The following is a 21,857-nucleotide window of genomic DNA, read 5'->3' on the forward strand; positions in this document are numbered from 1 at the left end:
GAATAAATGAATGAACGAATGAAGGGAGGAAGCAGGAGCAGACATGGGAAATGCAAGGAAGACTTATGTTAGTTTAGCTGGGCAAGATGGCCCTCAGGTCCCGGAACACCCTCCTCACTAGGGAGGACAGGCAGCCATTTCGCAGAGAAGGAGACAGCCCGAGGGGTTGGGAGGCTGGCTGCAGCCCAAGGCAGGGAGAGGGTAGAGCCCAGCATTCTGCCTGGGCTTCAGTGGGTCATAGTCAGGCCCCCAGCCATTCTGCCAAGAGGACTCGGGGGGCTTCCGGTGGTGACCCCAGGAATGAAACCACAGCTGGCCCTGGGGTGGCCCCTGAACCCATGCTTGGGCTAAGGGATGGGAGAGTAAGCTTCTGCTTCATCCTGGGGCAGAGGGAGACTTTGCTCAAGGAACTCCCTGCAGCTGGGTCACTGCTCCCAGTTTTCATGCCTTGTGTGACCCCATCCTCGCCAACCCTTCTTGGGGGCAATGGGGCAGCTGAACCTCTCCCCCATGCTCTGGGGCTGACTCAGTGGAGGGGACGGCACCAAGGGGCCATGGAGGCTGAAGCGACCTCCCAGCTCTGCCCACAGCACAGCTGACACCGCGTGATGAAGCCAAGAGTGCCAACTGAGGCCCGTTCAAGCTGGGGAGAGGAGACAGGAGACAGAAAGAAAAGGATTATTTGAGAGGGAGTGGGACCAGGACAGGAAAGAGGAAACAGAAGCAGATGTGGAGAAAAAATAATCCCACCCCGCCGAGGACCATGGGGTGCTGTGGGCTGCTCCTAAGAGAGAGTGTCTGTGCACATGTCTGCAAGGGACATGTCAATGTCTGGTGTGTGTACCCAGAGTGCTAACAGGGCACACTCAGGGCGTATGGGGACACCCTGTGAAACAGCAGAGCTTGTTAGAGTCTCTGGACCCCAGAGTGGGGAGGATTTTGGCTTTCTCTGCTCCTGTGAGTCTCCACAGACCACACAGTCCTGTGGCACAGGCACTGCCCAACCAGCCCACACAGAGGTGATGAGACCCTGTGACACCGGAATTCACCTCAGTGCACAGGTGCCTCCTAAGCACGTGTTCATTCCCATGTTGGCCTTTCAGAGAGGAATACTGCACCCATTTTACAGACGGCAGGGGGAAACCAGTGAGGTTAGTTTTCTAGCCCCTTATTGCCACAAATAGGTGGCTGAGCTGGGAGGATCTCTTGAGCCCAGGGGTTTGAAACCAGCCTGGGCAACATAGGGAGACTCCATCTCTACAAAAAAATTTAAAAGTAGCCTGGCAGGGTGGTGCATGTCTGCAGTCCCAGCTGTTTAGGAAGCTGAGGCAGGAGGATCACTTGAGCTCGAGAAGTTGAGGCTGTAGTGAGTTGTGTTCACACCACTGCACTTCAGCCTGGGTGACAGAGCGAGACCCTGTCTCCAAACAACAACAGCAATGACCCTGGGCTGTGCTGCATGCTCTGGGAGGAAGCAGCAGAGGGGCCTGCGCTCCGAGGGATTTGAGACCCTAGGCAGGAGTCGGGGGGTCAAGGCCTGTGCTTCTCCTTCACTTGCTCCAGGACAGGGCAGAAGTGTAGGTATCTGGGCTTCAGAGGCCAGGAAGAGTCTGGGGCAACCTCAGGCAGCTGGGCGGCCCTACTCCAGAAACCCCCTCCAAGTGAGCCCACAGCTGACCACAAAGCTTGCCCTGCCCCCGTGTGCCTTGGGCAGAAGAAACAGAGCGGTCACACTGGTAAACAGAAAACGGAAGGGTGAGGAGGAGCCCTGTCGTGAGTCACTGTGATTTAAACACCCAAGGCGGACAAGTAGCACAGAAGAGGAAACCAACGCATCTCATGGAAAACACATTCAGGGACCCAGTGCTAATCTGACAAACAGAATAAGACTTTAGAATAAGTATAATTAATATCCAGAGAGATGTGCGTGAATCAGAAGCCAAAACATCGCAAATCTTGACAGCATCCAGATTGGAAAGGAAGAGGTAAAAGTCTCTCTGTTTGCAGATAACAAAATCTTGAATATAAAACGTCCTAAGAAACTTAGGATACACACACACAAACACACACACACACACACAGCCAATAGCAAGTTTAGCAAGGCTGTAAGGTGTGAGGTGAATATGCAAAAATCAGTCATATTCTTATACACTAGCAATGAACAACATCAAAATCAAATTGAGAAAACAATGTTAATTTGGAGGAACGCCATAACAAAATGCCATCAACTGGGCAGCCTATGGGTAGCTTACAGCCTATGGGTACAATGTATTGTCTCATAGCTCTGGAGGCTGGAGGTCCAAAATCAAGGTGATGTGGGGTTTGTTCCCTCACAGGGGGCACAGGAGAAAGTTCGGTCCCAGGCCTCTCTCTTATTTGCTCCTTGGCTTGCAGCAGCAAAACCCCAGTCTCCACCCTGTGTGCCTGCATCTGTGTCTGTGTCCAAATTTCCCTTTTTATGAGGACACAAGTTACATTGGATTAGGGCCCACCTGCTCCAGTGTGACCTCATTCTAAGTTACCTATTTGCATTTGCAGTTACCCTATTTCCAAATAGGATCACATCTGCAAGTACTAGGAGTTAAGACTTCAACATACGAATTTTAAGGAGATACGGCTAAACCCATAAAAAATTCTGTTTACATCAAAAAGAATAAAATATTGACCAGGCACTGTGACTCCCAGCACTTTGGGAGGCCAAGACAGGAGGATGGCATGAGGCCAGGAGTTTGAGGCCAGCCTGGGAAATTTATAGCGAGACTTCATCGCTGCAAAAAATATGTACATAATTAGCTTCTCAGGAGGCTGCAGCAGGAGTTTCACTTAAGCCCAGGAGGTCAAGCCTGCAGTGATCGGTGTTGACACCACTGCACTCCAACCTGGGTGACCCTGTCTCAAAAAAAATTAGAAGAATGAAATATTTATCATGGATACAGGGAGAGGAACATCACACATCGGGGCCTGTTGGTGGGTGTGGTGGGGGCCAGGGGAGGGATAGCAGAGGGTGGGAGGGCTGGGGAGGAAAAAAAAGAAATACTTATGAATAAATTTAACAAAAAAAAAAGCAAACCTTGGGGGCAGATGTGATGGCTCATGCCTGCAATCCCAGCACTTTGGGAGGCCAAGGCGAGTGGATCACCTGAGGTCAGGAGTTTGAGACCAGCCTGACCAACACGGTGAAACCCTGTCTATAGTAAACATAAAAAATTAACCAAGCATGGTGGTACATGCCGGTAATCTCTTGGGAGGCTGGGATTACAGGCATGCACCACCATGCTACTTGGAAGGCTGAGGCAAGAGAATTGCTTGAACCTGGGAGGTAGAGGTTGCCGTGAGCTGAGATTGTGCCATTGCACTCCAGCCTGGGCAACGAGAGCAAAACTCTGCCTCAAAAAAAAAGAAATGCAAAACTTGTACACTGAAAACTATAAACATAGCTGGAAAAAATTAAAAAATACTTAAATAAATAGAAAGACACGTGCGTTTATGAATTGGGAGTATTGTTAAGATGGCAATACTCCTCAAAGATCTCTGGGTTCACAGAGTCTGTATCAGAATCCCAGGTGAATTCTTTGCAGAAAGTGACAAGCTGTTCAGAAAATTCATATGAAAATGCAAGGAACCCAGGATAATTAAAACAATCTTCAAAAAACAGAACAAAGTTGGAGGACTCACAATTCCTGATTTCACAGCTTACTAGAAAGTTGTGATTTTGTACCACACCTGGTGATTACGGTAGCTCACAGCTATAATCCCAGCACTTTGGGAGGGCAAGGCAGGAGGATCACTTGAGATCACAGGAGTTCAAGACCAGTCCAGGCAACATAGAAAGACCTTGTCACTACAGATAATTTTAAAAGGAGCTGAGTGTGGTGGTGTGCGCCTGTGGTCCCAGCTACTTGGGAGGCTGAGGAAGGAGGATCACCTGAGCCAGGGAGGTTGAAGCTGCAGTGAGCTGTAATCCAGTGCCATTGCACTCCAGCCTGAGTGGCAGAGCAAGACTTTGTCTCAAAAAAATTAATTAATTAAAAAAATAACTTTTAAGGGGCCGGGTGCAGTGGCTCATGCCTGTAATCCCAGCACTTTGGGAGGCCGAGGTGGGCAGATCACCTGAGGTCGGGAGTTCAAGACCAGCCTGACCAACATGGTGAAACCCCGTCTTTAAAAAAAAAAGAAAAAAGTATTTAAAAATAAAAATAATTATAACTTTTAAAAGAACACCAAAACAAGCCAGGCTTGGTAGTACATGGCCGTAGTCCCGGCTACACAGCAGGCTTGAGCCCAGGAGCTTTGGGAGTTGTTTTTTGTTTGTTGCTTTTTTTTTTTTTAGAGAGAGAAAGAAAGAAAAAAAGAGTAAAAAAAAAGAAGAATGAAAGAGAGAAAGAAAGAGGAAGAAAAAGAGGGAGAGAGAACGGGAGTCTTGCTTTATTGCCCAGGCTAGAATGCAGTCTAAAAATGGGTACTGAAAACCTCTTTTATGGCAATAATTGTGCTTAACAATGGAGACAGGAAGGAATAAGGGAGGAAAATAACAAACAAGCAGCCAACCAATATTTCATTTAATCCTGTGAAATGCTATGCAATTGCTGAGGAGTGATTTACTTCCAATTATGTAGTCACTTTTAGAGTAGGTGTGATGTGGTACTGATATGAGTGTATGTTTTGTGTGTTTGGGGTGGAGAGTTCTATAAATGTTCATTACGTTTACTTTTTCTGGGTCTGAGTTCAAGTCCTGGGTATCCTAGTTAATTTTCTGTCTCGTTGATCTGTCTAATATTGACAATGTGATGTTAAAGTCTCCCACTATTGTGTGGGAGTCTAAGTCTCTTTATAAGTCATTAAGAACTTGTCTTATGTATCTGGGTGCTCCTATATTGGGTGCATATACATTTAGGACCGTTAGCTCTTCCTGTTGCATTGATCCTTTTATCATTACGTAATGTCCTTTTTTGCCTCTTTTGATCTTTGTTGCTTTAAAGTCTACTTTATCAGAGGCGAGAATTGCAACTCCTGCTTTTTATTTATTTATTTATTTTTGCTCTCCATTTGGTTGGTAAATCCTCCTCCATCCCCTTGTTTTGAGTCTTTGTGTATCCTTGCTTGTGAGTTGGGTCTGGATGCAACATACCGATGGGTCTTGACTTTCCATCCAATCTGCCTGTCTGTGTCCTTTGATTGGGGGATTTAGTTGATTTAAATTTAGGATTAATAATAATATATGAGTTTAATACTGCAATGTGATGCTAGCTGGCTGTTTTGCCCATTAGTTGATGTAAATTCTTCATTATGTTGATGTTCTTTACTTTTTGGTATATTTTTGGAAAGGCTGATACTGGTTGTTCCTTTCTACGTGTAGTGCTTCTTTTTTTTTTTTTAAGCCAGCGAAAACCCACCTCACTGCTTATTATATTCTAATAACAATGCATTAGCATGCTAATAGACACTCCCACCTGTGCCATGACAGTTTGCAGATGCCATGGCAACATCCAGAAGTTACCCTATATTGTCTAAAAGTGGGGTAAAACCTCAGTTCAGGGAAGTGCCTACCCCTTTCTCAGAAAACTCATTAATATTCCACCCCTTGTTTAGCATATAATCAAGAAGTAACAATACATATCTTTAGCTGAATAGCTCAAGCCACTGCTACCTATGGAGTAGCCATTCTTTTATTCCTTTACTTTCTTTATAAATTTGCTTTCATAGTTTACTCAGTTCAGATTCCACTCGGTCTGGATTGGGAACCATTTCCAAGGTAACAGGAGGATTGCTTGAGGCCAGGAGGTCCAGACCAGCCTGCACAACATAAAGAGACTCCATCTCTATAAAAACTAACAACAGGTTGGGCGCGGTGGCTCGCACCTGTAATCCCAGCATTTTGGGAGGCTGAGGCAGGCAGATCATCTGAGGTTGGGAGTTCAAGACCAGCCTGACCAACCTGGAGATACCCCATCTCTACTAAAAAGAAAAGACGAAATTAGCCAGGCATGGTGGTGCATGCCTATAATTCCAGCTACTCAGGAAGCTGAGGCAGGAGAATTGCTTGAACCGAGGAGGTGGAGGCTGCAGTGAGGTGAGATCATGCCATTGCACTCCAGCCTGGGCAACAAGCACAAAACTCCATCTAAAAAACACCCCACAAAACTGCAGCAAAAATTAGCAGTGCATGATGTGGGGCATGCCTGTAGTCTCAGCTACTTGGGGAGGCTAAGGTAGGAAAACAGCTTTGGCCCAGGAGGTTAAGACTGCAACTGCACTCTGGGCTGGAGACCAGAATAAAATCCTGTCCCTGAAACAAACTCAAACAAAAAAAACTTAAGTATTACTTTATTATTTTTTTTTTTTTTGACCTTAGCCTAAGCTTCTCCCACCTTGTCTCCCATGGAATCTGTGGTCACTATTTCTTTTTTTTTTTTTTTAGAGAAAAAGAGAGAAAGAAGGGGAAAAAAAGAAAAAGAGGGAAAAAGGAATATTACTTCATTCCTAAAATGGGTTTCAATAATGGCCGATCGATATTTTGAGTGTTTAAAGTGGTTAATGCATATTTTATGTGTTTAAAATGGAGACCTCTATTGTGTTTATTTGTTCTGGCTCTGAGTTCAAGTCCTGGATATCGTTATCAATTTGTTGTCTCGTTGAATCTAAATCTCATTATGTGTCTTATGTATCTGGGTGTTAAGATCTCTTATTGTTACATTAATCCTTTTACCCTTGCATCCTTGTAGCTTTGAAATCTATTTTATTAAGTGTGAGAATTGCAACTCCTGCTTTTTATTTATTTATTTTTGCTCTCCATTTGGTTGGTGAGTTTTTTTCCATCCCCTTGTTTTGAGTCTTGGTATATCTTTAGATATATCGTTAGATTTTGTGGATAATGTATATTTTGTGTGTTTAAAATGGAGAGCCCTATTGAGTTTATTTGTTCTGGATCTTAGTTCCAGTCCCGGATATCGTTATCAATTTTCTGTCTTGTTGAATCTAAATCTCATTATGGGTCTTATGTATCTGGGTCTTATGTATCTTATGTATCTGTTAAGATCTCTTATTATTACATTAATCCTTTTACCCTTGTATCCTTGTAGCTTTGAAATCTATTTTGTCAAATGTGAAAATTGCAACTCCTGCTTTTTATTTATTTATTTTTGTTCTCCATTTGGTTGGTACTTTTTTTTTTTTCCAACCCTTTATTTTGAGTCTATGTATATCTTTGGATATATCGTTAGATTTTGTCTTTATCTTTTGATTGGGAGATTTGGTCGATTTAAATTTAGGGTTGCTGCCATTTGATATTAACTGGCTATTTTGTCCTTTCGTTGATAAAAATTCTTCTTTATGTTAATGCTCTTTACTTTTTGGTGTATTTTTAGAAAGGGTCATACTGGTTGTTCCTTTCTGTGTATAATGCTTCTTTTAGAAGTTCTTGTAAAGCAGGCCTGGTGGTAATAAAATCTCTGAGTACTTGCTTGTTCCTAAAAAGATTTTATTTTTCCTTCAAATGTAAAGCTTAAATTGGCAGGATATGAAATTCTGGGCTGAAAGTTCTGTTGATTAAGTATATTGAATATTGGCCCCCACTCTCTTGTAGATGAAACCCCCACTAGCTTGTAGGGTTTCCGTTGAGAGATCTGCTGTAAGCCTAATAGGCTTACCTTCATGGGTAACTTGATCTTTCTCTCTGGCTGCCCTTAATATTTTCTCCTTCGTTTCGATCTTGGTGAATCTAACGATTATGTGCCTTGGGGTTGGTCTTCTTGAGGAATATCTTTGTGGTGTTCTCTCTATTGCCTGGGGTTGAATAGTGTCCTGCTTTGCTAAATTAGGAAAATTTTCCTGGATAATGTCCTGGAGAGTATTTTCCAGCTTGAATTCATTCTCTCCGTCACATTCAGGTACACCAATCAAGCGTATATTAGGTCTTTTCACATAGTCCCATATTGCTTGGAGACTTTGCTCATTCCTTTTTACCCTTTTTTCTCTATTCTTGTCTTGTCGTTTTGTTTCATTAAGTTGGTCTTCGACCTCTGATACCCTTTCTTCTGCTTGATCCATTCGGCTGTTTAAGCTTGTACATATTTCACTAAGTTCTCGTGTTGTATTTTTCAACTCCGTAAGTTCATTTGTATTCCTCTCTATATTGTCTATTCTTTTCAACATTTCATCTAACCTTTTTCCCAAGTTCTTAGTTTCTTTACATTGGGTTAGAACAAGTTCCTTTAACTCCCAGAAGTTTCTTATCATCCACCTTTTAAAGCCTACTTCAGATAATGGAACACAGTCCTTTTCCATCAGGGCTTGTTCCGTTACTGATGAGTCCTTTTCCAACAGGGCTTGTTCCATTGCTGATGGGTTCTGATTTTGAGTATACTCGGCCTTCTTAGGCTGTTTTTTTCCCTTCATTGTAGATGAACCGCCTTTCTAATTAGGTTTCTGAGTCGACGTCCGACTTATTGATTCCCAGTGCTGGGATCCGAGCAACCCACTGTGGCAGCCTAAATAGCAGCGATAAGACTGATGGTGCTCTTCTGCCCAGGAATCTCTGGTCTGGCTTCCCTCTTGAGTCCGCAACAAGCGGCTCTGACTTCCCGGAGCTCCAAACTCCGGTCAGTAGGGAAAGCAGTCCCGTTGGCTCTGCGTGAAGAGCTGCTGCACCGAGACGCCGGCAAAACCGCTGCAGCGGCCACAAGAGTCGCGCTGGCGACCCGTGGGGCTCCTCCACTGGGAATCGGCTAATCCGTGAGTGACGAAAATTCGTCTAAAGATGTGGCATCGTCTCGTTCTCTGAGCTTTCACTGGGAGCTACAATCCTGAGCTGTTAGTGGTCAGCCATCTTGGATCGATCTCCAAGATGTGCTTCTTTCAGAAGCTCTTATAAAGCAGGCCTGGTGGTGATGAAATCTCTAAGTACTTGCTTGTTCACAAAAGATTTTATTTTTCCTTCGCCTGTGAAGCTTAGTTTGGCTGGATAAGAAATTCTGGGTTGAAAGTTTTTTTCTTTAAGGATGTTGAATATTGGCCCCCACTCTCTTCTGGCTTGTAGGGTTTCTGCTGAGAGATCTGCTGTGAGTCTAATAGGCTTCCCTTTGTGGGTAACCTGACCTTTCTCTCTTTTTGCCCTTAGCATTTTCTCCTTCATTTCAACCCTGGTGAATCTGACGATTATGTGCCTTGGGGTTGCTCTTCTGGAGGAATATCTTTGTGGTGTTCTCTGTATTACCTGGAGTTGAATATTGTCATACCTAGCTAGGTTGGGAAAGTTTTCCTGAGTAATATCCTGAAAAGTATTTTCCAGCTTGGATTCATTCTCTTCATCACATTCAGGTACACCTATCAAACATAGATTAGGTCTTTTCACATAGTCCCATATTTCTCATTCCTTTTTATCCTTTTTTCTCTAATCTTGTCTTCTCGTTTTATTTCATTGAGTTGGTCTTCGACCTCTGATGTCCTTTCTTCTGTTTGATCAATTTGACTGTTAAAACTTGTGCATACTTCACGAAGTTCTCGTGTTGTGTTTTTCAGCTCCATTAATTCACTTATATTCCTCTCTAAATTGTCTATTCTCGTTAGCATTTCGTCAAACCTTTTTTCAAGGTTCTTAGTTTCTTTGCATTGGGTTAGAACATATTCTTTTAGCTCACGGAAGTTTCTTATTATCCACCTTCTGAAGCCTGATTCTGACAATTGATTACACTGGTTCTCCATCAGACCTTGTTCCCTTGCTGATGAGGAGCTACGATCCCCTGAAGAGAAGAAGTATTCTGATTTTGGATGTTTTCAGCCTTTTTGTGCTGGTTTCTTCCCATCTTTGTGGATTTATTCACCTGTCATCTTTGTAATTGCTGACTTTCAGATTGGGTCTCTGAGTGGACGTCCAGATTGTTGGTGGTAATGGTATTTCTGTTTCTTTGTTTTCCTTCAGCGGATGCCTGTCCCCCACAGAGCTGGACCTTCCTGGGTTCAGCTGTGCTTGCTGTGAAACTCTCAATTGTCAGCGTTTCCATTGCTGTCTTTTTGTGGGGGTGGGACCAGCCGAACCCAATCACCTGGCTCCCCGCCTCGGAGCCCCCTTTATTTCTTTTCTTAATTGAACGGTCAGTTGCATACAGCTTTAGGAGTTTTATGCAATGATTATATGTGTGACAATAGCCACTGCACTCCAGCCTGAGCGACAGACTCCATCTCAAAAAATAAAAAAATAAAATCCAAACAGAAATTAGCAACCACTTAGAAATGGATGACAGAACAGAATGTTCCACTTTTTAAACTTGTGAAATGTTTCAAAGTAATATCCAGAGAAAATTTAGAAGCCTTAATGCGTTTATTAGAGAAAAAGAAGAGTAAAAATAAATGAACTACTATGGTAGTTCAAAAACAGGACCACCGACATTAAAATAACCCCAATAAAGTTGAATAAAGTGATTGAAAGAGAAGAAGGCAAGGCTGGGTGGGTGCGGTGGCTCACGCCTGGAATCCCCCACCCTCACCTGTGGGAGGCCAAGGTGGGTGGATCACTTGAGCCCAGAAGTTTCAGACCAATCTGGACAACATGGTGAAGCCCTGTCTCTACTAAAATACAAAAAGTAGCCAGGGGTGGTGGCACACACCTCTAGTCTCTGCTACTTGGGAGGCTGAGGCAGGAGAATGGCTTGAACCTATGAAGCAGAAGCTGCAGTGAGCCAAGATTGTGCCACCGCACTCCAGCTTGGGTGACAGACCAAGACCCTGCTTCAAAAAACAAAAACAAACAACAAAAATAAAAAACAGAGAAAAAATAGAAAATCATGAAATAGAAATAAATGGAAAATAGAAATTCGCTAGGAAAAAACTCACCCTCAGAATGGAGTGATGCTGTGAGTTTGGACAAAAGCAGACAAGGCTCGGGGTTTTGCATGAGCATTTCCAACCTGGGTAGGGCAGCCCAGGCAGACAGTCAGGAGAAGAGAGAAAACACAGGCAGACGATGTGGGGAAAGATGAAGTGGGTAAAGGACATTAGTCATCATAGCCCAATATGTATGAGGAAATGTTTGAAATCCCAGGCATCATGGAGAAATGTACAGGAATATACAAATTATCAAAATGAGTGAGAAAACCCCAGTAGACTTAAGAACTACAGGGAAGGAAATGGACGAGAGAATACAAGATTTATCATAAAATGCAGCGTCATTTTTTCAGACAATGTGACTTTCTACATTTTCTAGAAAACGGAACTAACAAACTATAAGAATAATTAGGACAAATTCAACTATGTGGCAAGATCTATCTACAAAAAGCCGTCCTAGCTATGAGCAATGATGAATTATAACACAGATAGGAAAAATGTCCTTCATGATAACCACACTGTTACAGCACAGGGAGGGGGAACCCAACAAAAAATGGGAAGGACCGATGTGGAGAAGACTATAAAGTGTAGTGTGTATGAATGCATTTTAATTAAAAATTGCATGAATAGGCCGGGCTCGGTGGCTCACACCTATAATCCCAGCACTTTGGGAGGCAGAGGCGGGTGGATCACAAGGTCAAGAGATCGAGATCATCCTGGTCAACATGGTGAAACCCCGTCTCTACCAAAAACACAAAAATTATCTGGGCATGGTGGTGTGCACCTGTAATCCCAGCTACTCAGGAGGCTGAGGCAGGAGAATTGCTTGAACCCAGGAGGCGGAGGTTGCGATGAGCCGAGATCACGCCATTGCACTCCAGCCTGGGTAACAAGAGCAAAACTCTGTCTGAAAAAAAAATTGCATGAATAGAGATATACTGTGTTCCTCAATGGAAGACTGAATACGATATATGTCAGTTATCCCCCTAAATTAGTGTAGAGTTTAAATTCGGCATCAATTACAATCAAACAGGATTTCCCCTATAAAACTGACAAGCAGATTCTAATATTAGAAGTAGAAAATGTACAAAAATAGTCAAGGCAAGTGTGAAAAGGAGAAGAATGCAATAGAGATTCTCTGTGATATACAAAATATGCAATAAATTATTTTAATTGAAATAATATATAAGAATAAACATATAGCCAGCCTGGACAACATTGGAAGACCTTGTCTCGGCCTAAAATAATAATGGAAATCATCTAAGTGTGGTGATGTGCACATCTGTAGTTCCATCTACTCAGGAGGCTGAGACAGGTGGATCATTTGAGCCCAGGAGTTCAAGACTACAGTAAGCTATGATCATGCCACCACACTCCAGCCTGGGCGACAGAGTGAAACTCTGCCTCTAAAACAACAAAAAATAAAAATAAATAAAAAATTTTTAAAGGATAAATATATAAAACTGATATTCACTTTTTAAAAGAATGGTGTCCTGAAATTCCTTTTTTTTTTTTTTTTTTTTTTTTTTTTGAGGCAGTCTTTACTCTGTTGCCCAGACTAGAGTGCAATGGCGTGATCTCAGCTCAACCCAACCTCTGCCTCCTGGGTTCAAGCAATTCTCTTGCCTTAGCCTCCCAAGTAGCTGGGACTAACAGGTGTGCGCCACCATGTCTGGCTAATTTTTTTTATTATTATTTTTAGTAGAGACGGGGTTTCACTATTTTAGCCAGGCTGGTCTCGAACTCCTGACCTCGTGATCTGCCTGCCTCAGCCTCCCAAAATACTGGGATTACAGGTGTGAGCCACTGCCCCCGGCACATTTAGCAACTTCCTATAAACTGAAAGAATGTAAAAATATAGATTATTCAAAAAATGGTTCTGGGTTTACTCACCACCACATTTGTAACACAAGATAGAGAGCTATCTCACAACACTAAAACAAATCCAAATGACGTATTAATCTAAATTATTGCAAGAAAATTATAAAACCTTTGACTCATTTGATAATAAATAAAAGTTGAAAAAGAAAATTATGAAACTTAAAGAACATATGCAAAAATATAAGTGAAGAAAATACAAAAGGATATATACTGAGGTAGAAAAGTCATTTATTTTATTGTATTATTTCATTTTGAGATGGAGTCTTGCTCTGTCGCCCAAGCTGGAGTGCAGTGTCGCAATCTCAGCTCACTGCAACCACCCCCTCCTGAGTTCCAGCGATTCTCCTGCCTCAGCCTCCCAAGCAGCTGAGACTACAGGTGTGTGCCACCATGCCCAGCTAACTTTTGTATTTTTAGTAGAGACGGGGTTTCACTATGTTGGCCAGGCTGGTCTCGAACTCCTCAGCTCAAGTGATCTGCCCATCTTGGCCTCACAAAGTGGGGGATTACAGGTATAAACCACCATGCCTGGCCGGTGGAAAAGTCATTCTTAAGACATGAATTACAAAAGCTAAAAATGAAGGATTAATACATTTGACCACTTCAAGTGTAAAACAAAAACTTTCTATTGAATAAAAGACACTAGGCAAAGCAGGGTAGCTCACACCTGCAATCCCAATATTTGGGGAGGTTGAGGCAAGCAGATTGCTTGAGTCCAGGAGTTCAAGACCAGCCTGGGCAATATACCACTTCTACAAAAACTAGCAAAAAATAGCTGGACATAGTGGCACACGACTAGTCCCAGCTACTCAGGAGGCTAACTTGGGAAGATCAACTGAGTCTGGGAGGTTGAGGCAGCAGTGAACTGTGATGGCATCACCTGCAGCCTGCCCAGCCTGGATGACAAAGCAAGGCCATCTCAAAAACAAACCTACAATTAAAGACATTAATTGCAAACCTAAAAGGCAAGATACAGTGTAGAGGCAACGTTGGCCACAGCTACACCAGGAAAAACAATCCTTGATTAAAGAAAATTCAACAACTAAGTGGGGAGAGGACACAAACAAGCAGGTCGAAGAAGAGGGAGCACTGGCCACTAGAAGCCATGGAAACATGCACAATCTCAAGATACAAGACACAGTTTTCACTGGTCAGTTTGGCAAAAACTGTGAATGATAAAAATGTTTAGGATGGGTGGGGTGGAAATAGGTGCTGCATTTCTGGAGGGCAATTCATCCATAGCTACTAACGTCCCCAGTGTCTAGCAACATGGAAAAGTGTAAATAAATAAATGATCCCTATTCAGCAGTTTAGAAATGAGGTCCTCCTATATGCATTAACGTGGACTACATTGCTGATTGGGAAAAGCCTGTCACAGAAGCATGAATCCACGGGACACTTTTCATGTTATCCATTTGTGTTAACTCACAGACGAAGCTCAAATTACACACAAGTGAATTAAGCGGAAGTTCTCAGGAGGGATGTACACTGGAGGGTTGCCATGTCATCTCCTGGGGAGGGCCCCAGGCTTGGTGGCAGGGAGCAGGCGGCCTCAGGGGACTGCCACTGCATCTGAATATCTTCCTGCCATAAATGACAGAACAGTTTTGTGTATTGTATTGTGCGTACCATGGATTCCTGGGCTGTTTTTTTCCTCAGGTCACAGGATCCCCAGAAACATAAGGAAGAGGCCAGGACTCAAGTGCTCTGCCTATCATTGGGGGTAACTTGTCCCTGGGGCAGAAGAGCTGCCTTTTCCATCCCTAAAGACACATTTCTAGTCCTTACTAATATCCTGGGGTGGGGGTGCAGAGAGAAAGACTGAGTGAGAGAAGGCGCTGGAGCCCCTTTCTGACTCTGAGACAGCGCGGCCCAGGTTTTGCACACCGCGCCGTCCTCTTTGCCAGCAGGACTGGGCAGCATGGCACTTCCTAACAGAACGTCTGCTGTCTTTCTCCAGATTCCCTTCCATGCCCTTCTCCGAGGCTGAGATTGGTGCTTTTGTGATCGTACCAGCAGATGTCATCAGAATGTTCTGAACACCGTCCCAGACCTTGGCTTCTTCCTCATGGTCCTTCAGTGGTTTGTTGGAAACCTGAGGGCTGGGATCATCCAGTCAGCTCCCAGGTGAAGGTGTGCAGTCACCCAGCTCCTGACTGAAATGCTGAGCGTGAACGCAGCTTCAGAACAGATGGAAGGCACTGCTTCTCTCCCATCAACTCCACACACCCAGTGATGCAGAAAAGAGCAGTGCAGTCTTCTAGTCACCCTTCCAAGCTACAACCCAATTTTAGATGCTCCGAGAGGTTAAGTCAATTCCCCAGGGTACACAGCCACCAATGACAAAGGCAGGACTTGAACTCGAGACTGTGGCTCCAAACAATGCCCTCTCTACTCTGCTACACCACCAAGAAGGTGTTCCTGGAGGGCTTGAGGCTGCATGTGTCACTGCCTGTGAATACCAGGGTGACCAGGCACAAAAGGCCTACCACAGCTCGGACCCCAGGGGTCTTGCTCTGGGCCTTCCCTCCCTGGGCTGGAGCAGCTCCACCTGTGGGAAGATCATGCTGTATTCTAGGGTCTCTGAGAGCCCCCAAGCACCACAGCCCCGTGACTGAAAACTCCAGAAGGAAAACTGAAGTGCAGCTTCACTTCTCTGCACGTGGACTCAGGATGGGCCTTGTCTGGCCGAGGACCCTGGACTTCATGTCTGTCAAAAGGCTGTGCCGCTGAAGTTCCCTGAAATAACCCTGCCGGATGAGGGGATACACCCTACAGTCCTCTGGTCCAGGGAACAACTGTAAGCAACAGCCTCTGGACTAGGACAGCCGATCCTGCCCTGCATGCAGATGACTGCCCACTACTCCAGAGTCCCGGATCCTGGAAAGGGAGATGGGAATGGGGAAGGCTGGGTTCATGCGGCAGCCAGGACAAGCACCTCCTCCTCGATCCTGGAGACAATCTGGGGGTGGGAGTGAGCACAGGGGGACTTCCCAGGGTTGAGAAGCTGCTGCCTGTGGTGACTCCACCCCTTCCTGTCCACCCAGGTCCTCCTGTGAACACCCCACATCCTTTTGGGGTTCTCTCACCCCCTCCTAGGGACATCTTCCCCCCACTCTGTGGTCACCCACCCCCTCCTAGGGTCATCTCACCCCCTCCTGGGGACATCTCACCTCCTGTGGACACCTCACCCCCTCCTGGGGTCACTCACACCCTCCTTTGAACCTCCTTGCCAGTCTCACTGACCTCTCAAGTCCCCAGCCTCTGTGTGGTCCCCTGAGCACCCCAAGTCCCTGTACCTGTAGCTGGAGCTGGACTCCAGGGCACTCTGGCTTCATCCCTGCCAGGCTTAGCCCTGAGCCACCCCCTGACGACTGCAGCAGCCCTGAGTCACTGCTCACCTGGCCCCAGAGCTCTGTGGATCCACTCTTCTCCTCCTCATAGGGCTCCAAGGGGGAGCCTAAAGGGCGAGTGGACATCCAGCTGTGGAGGGTGCCCCTTGCTTGGAGTCCCTGCCATCCCTCCCCACTGTTGGGGGCCTGCCTCCCCAGATGACAGCAGATTGGGGATGGGAGGGCTACAGCAAGGAGGTCTGAGCAGCAGTGGCCTGGGCACCCCAGGCAGAGCTGAGGGGCCAGGTGCTGGGCTCCCTTTGCTCCTCTCTGCCTCCCACAAGCCCACAGGTCCCTCTGCATGCTATGGCCCCGGCTGAGGGAACTCGCAGTGGACCATCCACATGGGTAAGAAATAGTCCTCTGGGTCACCAGACTCTGAGATCTGGGCCTCTTCATCACAGCAACATGTCTTGGCCTGAGCAGGCAGGTGTCAGACACGGCAGGTGTCAGACACAGCAGGTGGGGGTATGTGTGGGCCCCTCACCATCTCCCCTTTAGGGATGAGGAGGGTGTTGTGCCAGCAAAGTGAGTAAGAGAAAGCAGTCCCTCAAGAGCAGAGCAGACAAGGGCAAGGTCCTTTCTGGGATGGCCGGGTGGAGGGCAGCAGCTGGGAGCCACCAAGTGGCAGCGGGCAGGCAGTGGAGGGGGCGCTCATGAGGCTGGTAGCTGTGCCTGTGTCCAGCAGGCCGAACCCCTCCGCCTCCTCTCCTTAATACAAGAGGGCGTTAATCCCTACATCTGGAGACCCAGAGAGACCTAGTGATGTTGCATTCTTGGCTGTGTTTCTTTTTTCCTTTCTGTTTTTTGTTTGTTTTGTTTTGTTTTTGAGAGAGAGACTGGATCTTGCTCTGTTACCCAGGCTGTAACGCAGTGACTTGAATATGGCTCACTTGCAGCCTTGAACCCTTGCCTCAAGCAATCCTCCTGCCCTCAGCCTCTCAAGTAGCCAGGACTACAGGAGCATGTCAATACACCCAGATGACTTGTATTTTTTCTAGAGCCAGGTCTCACTGTGTTGCCCAGGCTGGTCTAGAACTCCTGGTATCAAACAATCTTCCCACCTCGGCCTTCCAAAGTGCTAGGATTACAGGTATGAGTCACCATGCCAGGCCTGTGTTTCAGTGCAAAATGATATCATTGCATATCTTTCAAGTCTCTCAGGAATTATGAAATGTTGCAGATGCCTCATTCGATGAAGTCAAGGATGCCATCTTAGATGTGCAGGCGGAGGCCATGCCAGCTAGCACAGGCCTAAGGCATGTGGAAGTGGATGGCATGGCCAAGGGATCAGAGGCTGGGTGCACTGGTCAGGGGTGGGTGAAGGAGGTGAAGCCTACTGGGCGGAGGGCACAGCCACATGGAGAAGTTCCGTGTCCCCACCCCTGCCCCAGGATCCTCCATCGGTGTCTCGGCAATGGGCAGGTTGGTAAGAGGCAGGCTGTATGAGGCTTTGTATGAGGAGAGATAGAGTCATCTTCGAGGCCCTGCCCTGAAGGAGGGAGACCACCACCCGGTAAGAGACACTCGGGCAGAAACTGCTAGGAAAGCCTGCAGTCCATCTACTGTTAATGAGAATAGTCTCCTTGGAGGCACAGGGCAATCTCACGGGGGACATTTATCTCAGCAAACATGAAACCCAGCCACGGAGATTTCAGTGAAAGGAACACAGCTTTCTGCTTCTCGTTAATTTCATGCTTGACTTAACCACTCTTACATGATTGTGGCGCTGGGGACGGTGCACAGGCAACACTACTATTTTTCTTCCCCAGCTGATACTTCTCTTTCTTTGTCCCAAAGATTCAAACTCTTGCTTTTATTCAAGTTCCCTGTCTTAGGGACTCATTCACATCATTGCTAGAACATGTTTATTTTGCCTTTCCTGGCTGGGTGCAGTGGCTCACACCTGTAATTCCAGCACTTTGGGAGGCTCAGGTGGGTGGATGGGTTGAATCCAGAAATTCAAGACCAGCCTGGGCAACACGGCCAAATCCTATTTCTACAAAAAATTAGCCCAGTGCAGTGATGCACACCTGTAATCCCAGCCACTCGGGAGGCTGAGGCAGGAGGATTACTTGAGCCAGGAAGGTTGAGGCTGCAGTGAGCGGTGATCATGCCACTGCACTCCAGCCTGGAAGACAGTGTGATCCTGTCTCAAAAAAACAAAACAAGACAAAAAACCTGTAATCCTAGGTGCTTAATAAATGTTTATTTTTTAAAAAGGAATATCATGATCATCCACATTTTTAGAATGATGAAATTGAGGCTTGGGAGAGTAGGACATTTGCCCAAGGCCATTCAGCACATAGATAGCAGAACAGGAGTGGGAATTCAGATCCTTCAGACCCCAAAGATTGAAATCTGCCTTTGCAGGTGGGAATAATTCCACCTCTCCTCAACAGCCACATTGGACTGAAGGCGGGAGTTAGGTAAAGAGGCCCTTGGGGAGGACATAGGGAAGAACTTGTCAGCAGGATGGACTACATGGTTCTGAATAGAATGTGATTTAGGCTGCACATTAATCTAGGAGCTCTTGATTGCATTTCCAAAGGTGACCACACATGCTCTTTCCACGGTGTGACGTGGACACGCCTCCATCAAGAGGCGGAGTCCAAGTTCCCTCCCCTTGATCAGGGCAGTCCTCAATAATTGCCTTGACTCACACCATGTGACTTCAGAGACAGACCCCACAAGGCCACACAGCTTCACCCTGTAACTCTCTTGGAGCAGGCACCTTGGGATCAGATGCAGGTGTGAAGTCTGGCTGCCCTGAGGCCACCATGCTGGGGAGGCCACTTGGAGAGTCTGCCAGAGATAGCGATGCAAGCACCCTTTGAGACAGGAGGATCACTTGAGCCCAGAAGTTCAAGACCAGGCTGGGCAACATTGTGAGACCTCATCTCTACTAATAATAAATTAATTGGGTGTGGTGGTGTGAGCCTGTAGTCCCAGCTATTGAGGAGGCTGAGGTGGGAGGATCACCTGAGCCCAAGAGGCAGAGGCTGCAATGAGCTGTGATCGAGACCCTGTCTCAAAAAACAACAAAAAGAAATATCCTTTAAAAATACTCTCTCAATTCTATTTTTCTTGTGCCTCTTTTTGATCCCATTTCTAGCAAAATATGCTAAAAAAATTTATCTACCTTTCATTGTCTATACTCATTCCCACCCCATCACTCTTGAATCCATTCCAATTTGTTTCTTCAACCAAAACTGGTCTTGTAAGACTTCAGTGGCCCCTACAACAGCCAATTCTTTTTTTTTTTTGAGACGGAGTTTCACTCTTGTTGCCCAGGCTGGAGTGCAGTGGCACGATCTTGGCTCACTGCAACCTCTGCCTCCCAGATTCGAGTGATTCTCTTGCCTCAGCCTCTTGACTAGCTGGGACTACAGGCATGTGCCATTATGCCCAGCTAATGTTTGTTTTTAGTAGAGACAGGGTTTCACCATGTTGGCCAGGCTGATCTGGAACTTCTGACCTCAGGTGATCCACCCGCCTCAGCCTCCCAACGTGCTGAGATTACAGGCGTGAGCCACCATGCCCAGCCCACAGCAGCCAATTCTAGGCACTAATCCTTAGTTCCCTATGATGTAGCCTATAGTGACCTATCTGTGTGGGCTTGCCCCTGCTTTTCTAAGCCCCTCCTTCCCCTGTGTCCTCCTCCTCCACAGCCTCTCCTCCTCGGCCTCCTCGCCTGCCCAGGACATCTCTGCCCTGTTCCCTCCCCTCAACCCCCTTTCCTGGTCCTCCCACCTCCCACCATGTATTGGCATGCCCAAGTCTCAGTCCCTGCCTCCATGCCTCTCTCTGCATTCACCTACTCTGTGATCTGTCCCTGTCTGGCACTGTAGACACAGTGCTAGTGCTACCAGGTCCAGACTCACACGTCCAACCTGGGCCTGGCTGGCTGGAGCCAGAATCCCAGCCTCCTTTGGGTGATGACCTGTTGATCACTTTACTTGAATTCTAAGAGACATCTCAAGCGTCACATCCCACACCCACATTTCTGATCTTCTCCCCAAAATCCTCTCCTCCTATTGTTGCTTACTTCAAGTTTACTCCATCCTTCTGGATTCTCTGGCCAAATATTATGGAGCTGTCCTTGACTTCTCTAATTTTTTTTAAACCATCTTCCTTGTGGCTTGACTGTGGAAGTATGGATTGATCCAAGTACTGTACCCACTCGTCCTCCATGGGTGGGCACCTTCAGCTGCCTATAGGGCGTCCCTGCCCCTGCTGCCCTTTCATCCATGCTCCAAATAGCACAGGGGCCATGGATGGCGGTGGGGGGGGCAGGGGGCGGCTAGTGAAAGGTCCACCACGGAATCCTGCATCACCAGGTGTGCACACCACACTCATGCACGCCCCGGTCTATCCGGCCTCACCTCCTGCTCTTCAGCCTCCCTGCTGTTTTCCACCTAGGGACTCATGCCCTCTTCGTCTTTTTTTTTTTTTTCCTATGGGGTCCCCACTGAAAATTTCCTCTCTCTTCTACTTTTACCCCAGATGTCCTCAGTGACTTGTCCCCACACCTGCTTCAGGACTTTGCCCAGGTACCACCTCTGACTACCCTGTTTAACGTGGACCCAGCATTCCCTCCCACATCCCCCTCATTTTTCTTCATAGTCTTTTTAACAATGTGTGTATGATATGTGTTGCCTTTTTATCAATTTTATCACACACACACACACACACACACACACACACACACACACACCAGAATGTAAATATCACCAGGCCTAGCTCACAGATGCCTTCCCAGCACCTAGAATGGTTACTGGCACGTAGTAGGTGCTCAAAAAATATTCTGAAGGAACTTGCTGTGATTCTCCAATGTGGTGCTCTCCTTTGAACAACTCCATCATTATTGCTTTTGCATGTCATTTTGCCGGAATGTCTACGTGTGTTCACTATGAGAATCTCAGTATACTCATGTGAAACACTTTTAACCTGAGATGTAACTCATGTACCTAGAAAGCAGCATTTTCCTCCTCCTACTTGCAGAAGAAGGATCTGGAACATCAGAGAACCCAGTCTACCCCTCTCCCACCTCAAATCACCCCCAGTCTCAGTGATAAACATTGCCAGTGATGAGATGTGAAAGACATCTCCTAAGCTTTTCTGAAAGATGATCCTTTTTTTTCCTGGGTTCAAGCGATTCTCCTGCCTCAGCCTCCCAAGTAGCTGAGACTACAGGCACGTGCCACCCAGCTAATTTTTGTATTTTAGCTAGAGACAGGGTTTCACCATGTTGGCCAGGATGGTCTTGATCTCTTGACCTCATGATCCACCCGCCTCGGCTACCCAAAGTGCTGGGATTACAGGCATAAACCACCTCGCCCGGCTGATGCTCCTCTTAATCAAGAAGAACAATGTGGGAACAATCTCTTTTTCCTTCCTGCTTTGGCATAGTCATGCAAGGAGTTAATGCCAGGACCTATGGCAGCCATCTTATACCCATGAGGAAAAAAGTCAATAGAATCACAAAGAATACAAACCATACCCCTGCCAAGACTGAGGGGCTCATAACTCCTCCCTGAAATGCTCTGCTATCGAGTCAGCCTCAGGGTAGGTTAGCTTCCCTCCAGTGACCTGGTTCACTCCACACCCCTGCTTTCAGGGAGTTCATGTGCTCCCTAACCCCCAGGCCCCTACATCTCTAGAGCCTGCCCCACAGGGTGGAAGCCCAGCCTGTCTGCTCAGGGACAGAACCCCGCAGATGACTTTTTAGGATGGGTCACCTGCATCACCACCCAGCAGTGCCCT

The sequence above is a fragment of the Callithrix jacchus genome, chromosome 12, assembly GCF_049354715.1.
Source record: "Callithrix jacchus isolate 240 chromosome 12, calJac240_pri, whole genome shotgun sequence".
Lineage (NCBI taxonomy): Eukaryota > Metazoa > Chordata > Mammalia > Primates > Cebidae > Callithrix > Callithrix jacchus.